Here is a 6,594-nt window from a genome sequence, read left to right as displayed (position 1 = left end):
CTCTCTCATCTCCTCCACTCTTCTCCTCGGATCTTCGCCGTTTCTTCATCGTTTTTGCGGATCGAGATGGTCTCGAAGAGAGAAACGTAAGCTCCTCCAATCCCTCGAAGTAGTTTTTGCAAACTTCTTCCGATTCGACGTATTATTTGCTTGAAATCCCTCATATTTTTGAACTTAGATTGGATTTTTTTCACCTAAGATTGTTTTAGCTTGATTGTAGTTCTAGTTCTTATTTCTTTAGTAACTAGTGGTATTGAGTATGAACTCTAATCAATAGTCCATATGTTAGTGTGAAGATGAACCCTAGTTCATAATTTTTTTTGTTAAAAAAATTATGATGTAATGCATGTGTGAAAGGACTTGATTGTAGTTTTATGATGCATGTTGATATGATGATATGAAGATGTTGTTTCAAAAAAATTATTTAAAAATATGATGATATGATGCATGTTGGAGGATTTTTTTTTGATATGATGCATGTTGATATGATTTGATCCATCATGTGTACTAGATGTTGTTGGAGGAATATGCTTAAGATTTTATTTTGATATGATGCATGTTGATATGTTTTTTATATGATTTGATTTAATTTTTTGTTTATGTATGCTTATGCTTATGATGCTTTTTTTATGAAATTTTATTAAGGCGGGCACCTCTTGCGGATAACATCGGCCCACGGTACTCCATGCTTGACTACGCATTCGACAAGGGTCATCGTGCCCGTTTCATAGAGAACGGAGAGGTAAGTAATATGAATGAAATATTGATAAAAGTGTTCGGATTGATGAAAATAATTTCCTAACTTTTGGTGTTCACTTTTTGACAGATGCTCCAGCCACTGCGCATGAGGGGGCACGGGGTTCATGGGCATATGGACTACGACGAGCGCTACGCGCCGTTCTTCAAGAGAGTCCAACTGTTGGGTTTCGTGTTGCAGTTCAAGCGTCAGCCGCCGATGCTTGTCCACGCAGCTCTGACAGCTTTGATTGGCCGGTGGCGACCGGAGACCCATTCTTTCCATCTCCCATGCGGGGAGATGCGGTGACCCTCCAGGATTGGTCGATGATTACTGCCATGCCGATCGAGGGTCATGCACTGATCGGGCGAGTGGAGAGGACCAACTGGCAGGAGAGGGTTACCACCCTCATCGGCGACTGCCCCGAGGCTAAGGGTAACCGTACTTCCGGTGTGCCGTTGCCCTGGCTCTCGGAGCACCGGAAGACATGCCCCCAAGACGCCGATGAGACGACTGTGGAGTGGTACGCGAGGGCCTACCTGTGGTATCTTCTCACGGAGGTCGTGTTTCCAGACGGATCCGGGAACTCTGCCAACTGGTCGTATCTGTTCTTCCTAGCCGACTGGGATGCAGGGTATAGTTGGGAGACCGCATCTCTCGCCTACCTATACCGTTCGGTAAGAGAGTATCTAATTGCCTACCTACGAAAGTATGTTCATGACATTTTGTTATATCTGATCCTCATTTGATGTTTTGCAGCTTGACGACGCAACCCAGAGGACAGGAGACGACTGCCCCGAGGCTAAGGGTAACCGTACTTCCGGTGTGCCGTTGCCCTGGCTCTCGGAGCACCGGAAGACATGCCCCCAAGACGCCGATGAGACGACTGTGGAGTGGTACGCGAGGGCCTACCTGTGGTATCTTCTCACGGAGGTCGTGTTTCCAGACGGATCCAGGAACTCTGCCAACTGGTCGTATCTGTTCTTCCTAGCCGACTGGGATGCAGGGTACAGTTGGGAGACCGCATCTCTCGCCTACCTATACCGTTCGGTAAGAGAGTATCTAATTGCCTACCTATGAAAGTATGTTCATGACATTTTCTTATATCTGATCCTCATTTGATGTTTTGCAGCTTGACGACGCAACCCAGAGGACAGGAGACAAGTCCAATATGGGTGGCTTTGTCTGGGGCCTCTCCATTTGGATGTGGGAGAGGTTGCCGGTGGGGCGTCCGAAGAAGCTGCCAAGACGCCCATGGGGTGCCTATAGCGAGGACGGTGACGCTGCTCGACACCCCACCATAGCTTACGAGTGGTACGTTGTCAAACTCTACACGGGCCTAAACAAGACTTCATACAAGACTTGCACCAATGAGTTGGACGCTTTGACGCATTGGCAGGTATATGAACTCGCTCAACACCTTTCTCTTTGATTCCACTTTGGACCGAGAGTGGGAACTTATCAACGTATATGTAATAGGTAAACTGGTGGCCATATCATGACAGAGAGTGGGACTTTGATCTGAACGTGATGTGCGATGAGGACCGTGGTCTCTGGCGATGCATCATGCCCATGATCTGTGTGTAAGCCGTCAAGTGGCACTTGCCACACCGCGTGGCCACACAGTTTGGGGTGTATTAGCATACCCCACCGGGCCCTCCCACCGATACCGGCGGCCACGCGCTCCACATGTGAGCACTTTGTTCTTCATCCGCAGCTTTTCATTGTGTGGCGACTTTATTATGATGTTTCTTGTGGTCTATGCCTTGCAGGATGAGCCGGCAGAAGAATCAGGCGATCACAGACTGGGGAGAGGAGCATAAAACTCATGTGACGGAGTGGAACCAATGGAGGTACCGGGAAGACGGGGAGAGGAAAGTGACTGACTGGGATGCTTACCTGGACCGACACATGAAGTGGTACGATGATGGCCAGAAGCACCGTCTTCGTCTCAGGCCTCGATGGACGGCGGAAGACATCGCGGAGCTGGAGAGGGATGACCCCGAGGAAGAGGCCTACCAGACCGGCATCAGAGACATGCACAGTGGATTTAGGGAGTTTGCACCCCTCATCAACAGAGTGGTAAGTTTGAACTGACAGTTGTATTTAAATTATTGTATTCGTCATCGTGACTGACTTATGCCGTTGCAGTCTGGTGAGCTGAACAGATGCATCTTTGAAGACTCAGATGCACCAGGTGATGCCCCTGGGAGAGTACAATCTGAGAACAAAATGAGGGGGGCGATGAAGGTACAATTTCATCCTCCTCGGAATAGATGCGTCTTGTTCACTTGCAATCATAAATCTGATACTTATTATGCCCTTGTTTCTTTGCGAGTGCAGAAGTTCATGAAGCGTTGTCGCAAGCTGGTAGGCCTGGTTGGGTGTTTTGAGATCTGTTATTTTAACTCTATATCATTTATGTTTTTGACTCTATATCATTGTTTGAGATCTGTTGTTTTTGAAAAGAAAAAAGAAATTGAACTTGGATATAGGCAAGACCCTACCGCAAAGACCCTGGCGGTAGGATCAGACAGCCTACCTCCAGCCCCTATGGCGGTAGGTTGACCCTACCGCTAGGCGCTCGCATTTTTTGTTACAGAGAGTTTTCGAGGCAAAAACCCTGGCACACCCTACCGCCAGGGGGGCTCGTGGTAGGGTTATACAACCTATCGCCAGGTTCCCTGGCGGTAGGGTGCTAATCCACGTCAGCACACGGAGACGGCGGTCGTCCCCCTCCGTCGCACCCTACCTCCAAGGTCCCTTGCGGTAGGCTATATAACCCTACCGCCAGCTCCCCTGGCGGTAGATAAAGGGTCAAATCCCGAAAAAAATCGAATCAGGGTCAGATCCTGATATGTTATGTGAAAAGGGTCAAAACACGAAATTTTGCCGATTGCAGCCATGTAGCATGCTACAAGGACGACACTAGATAGAGCGTCAGATTCCCTCTGATGCACACCCAGGACGGGAGGCCACTAGGTAACGATAGACATGTGACACGACCGCACCATGAAGCTTCAGAGTCTTGCAGCGAGAGAGAGGAGTATGGCCCGGAGAAATGCATCACACACGATCGGTGCTGGTTTTTTTTCATCCCATAGTTTTTTTTAATTTTCACCGGGGGGAGAATAAATCTTCCCGCCTAAATTGTATTCATTTGTTGCCTATAGGCTTTGCAGCCTAATACAAGATAGGGTTCGAGTGAACCAGAAGTACAGGAGGCACAAAAGGGAGAAATAAAGCAAAAACAACACACAACACCACATGGCGAGAGGGGACACAACACAACAAGCGGGCACCATGGGCGCTCGAACTATAGCGGCGAGCCGAGACTAAACCATCACACTGCACCATTGACGCAATCGAAAAGCATCGGGCAACCAAGACTACACAACGCCGCGACACCACCTGTGTCGTGGGGTACATTCGAACGGTCACGCCGGGCCGAGATGATGCCACGGCACTTGTGTGCCACCGGCGTAGTCGGAGGGCATCACCAAGCATAGAACTCCACAGAGCACACCAAAAACATCACAACAGGGGGCACCACGGGCGCTCGAACTACAGCGGAGAGTCAAGACTAAACCGTGACACTGCACCCTCGACGCAATCGAAAAGCACCAGGCAACCAAGACTGCACAACACTGCGACACCAACTGTGCCATGGGGTACATTCAAACAGTCACGCCGGGCCGAGACAATGCCACGGCACCTGTGTGCCACCGACGTAGTCGAAGGGCATCACCAAGCATAGAGCTCCACTGAGCACACCCAAACACCAGAAGGCCGGGGGGATGAAGACAACGTCATCAAGATGGAAACGACGGGAAGCGTCACCACTATCTCGGCCAGCAGCAGGCTGATGACCCACAAGTGTAGGGGATCTATCGTAGTCCTTTTGATAAGTAAGAGTGTCGAACCCAACGAGGAGTAGAAGGAAATGATAAGCAGTTTTCAGTAAGGTATTCTCTGCAAGCACTGAAATTATCGGTAACATATAGTTTTGTGATAAAATAATTTGTAACGGGTAACAAGCAATGAAAGTAAATAAGGTGCAGCAAGGTGGCCCAATCCTTTTTGTAGCAAAGGACAAGCCTGGACAAGTTCTTATATGAGAAAAGCGCTCCCGAGGACACATGGGAATTGTCATCAAGCTGGTTTTCATCACGCTCATATGATTCGCGTTCGTTACTTTGATAATTTGGTATGTGGGTGGACCGGTGCTTGGGTACTACCCTTTCTTGGACAAGCATCCCACTTATGATTAACCCCTATTTCAAGCATCCGCAACTACGAAAGAAGTATTAAGGTAAACCTAACCATATCATAAAACATATGGATCCAAATCAGCCCCTTACGAAGCAACGCATAAACTAGGGTTTAAGCTCATGTCACTCTAGCAACCCACCATCTACTTATTACTTCCCAATGCATTCCTCTAGGCCCAAACAATGGCGAAGTTTCATGTACTCGATGTTCACATAACACCACTAGAGGATAGACAACATACATCTCATCAAAATATCGAACGAATACCAAATTCACATGACTACTTATAGCAAGACTTCTCCCATGTCCTCAGGAACAAACATACTACTCACAAATCATATTCATATTCATAATCAGAGGGGTATTGATATGCATTAAGGATCTGAACATATGATCTTCCACCAAATAAACCAACTAGCATCAACTACAAGGAGTAATCAACACTACTAGCAACCCACAGGTACCAATCTGAGGTTTTGGTACAAAGATTGGATACAAGAGATGAACTAGGGTTTGAGAGGAGATGGTGCTGGTGAAGATGTTGATGGAGATGGACCCCCTCCCGAAGAGAGGATCGTTGGTGATGATTTCCCCCTCCCGGAGGGAAGTTTCTCCGGCAGAACAGCTCCGCCGGAGCCCTAGATTGGTTCCGCCAAGGTTCCTCCTCGTGGCGGCGGAGTTTCGTCCCATAAGCTTGCTTTTGATTTTTTTTCCAGGGTAAAAGACTTCATATAGAAGAAGATGGGCACCGGGGGCCTGTCAGGGGGCCACGAGGCAGGGGGCGCGCCCTAGGGGGTGGGCGCGCCCCCCACCCTTGTGGACAGGGTGTGGGCCCCCTGACGCTGGTTCTTTCGCCAGTATTTTTCATTAATTCCAAAAATGACTTTCGTGGAGTTTCAGGACTTTTGGAGCTGTGCAGAATAGGTCTCTAATATTTGCTCCTTTTCCAGCCCAGAATCCCAGCTGCCGGCATTCTCCCTCTTCATGTAGACCTTGTAAAATAAGAGAGAATAGGCATAAGTATTGTGATATATCATGTAATAACAGCCCATAATGCAATAAATATCTATATAAAAGCATGATGCAAAATGGACGTATCAACTCCCCCAAGCTTAGACCTCGCTTGTCCTCAAGCGGAAGCCGATATCGAAAAATATGTCCACATGTTTAGAGATAGAGGTGTCGATAAAATAAAATACAGACATGAGAGCATCATGATCATTCTTATAATAGCATCATAAATATATTTTGTCATATGATTCCTTATGCTTAAGTAACAATCTATTCACAATGCCAAGTATGACTCAAAAACTTCATTGAAAACTAACAACTATAATCTTGGTCATTGAAGCAATTGCAATTTATCATAACATTGGAAAGAGTCCATATAAGAGCTTTTCAGCAAGTCCACATACTCAACCATCATTTAGTCTTTCACAATTGCTAACACTCACGCAATACTTATGGGTATGGAGTTTTAATCAGACACAGAGAAAGATAGGGGCTTATAGTGTTGCCTCCCAACCTTTTACCTCAAGGGTAATGTCAACAATAATAGTTCATGCTAACTTACATCCAATTGGATA

The sequence above is a fragment of the Triticum dicoccoides genome, chromosome 3B, assembly GCF_002162155.2.
Source record: "Triticum dicoccoides isolate Atlit2015 ecotype Zavitan chromosome 3B, WEW_v2.0, whole genome shotgun sequence".
In the NCBI taxonomy this organism is placed as follows: domain Eukaryota; kingdom Viridiplantae; phylum Streptophyta; class Magnoliopsida; order Poales; family Poaceae; genus Triticum; species Triticum dicoccoides.
The sequence above is the reverse complement of the archived record's forward strand: the minus strand, read 5'-3'. Positions refer to the sequence as shown.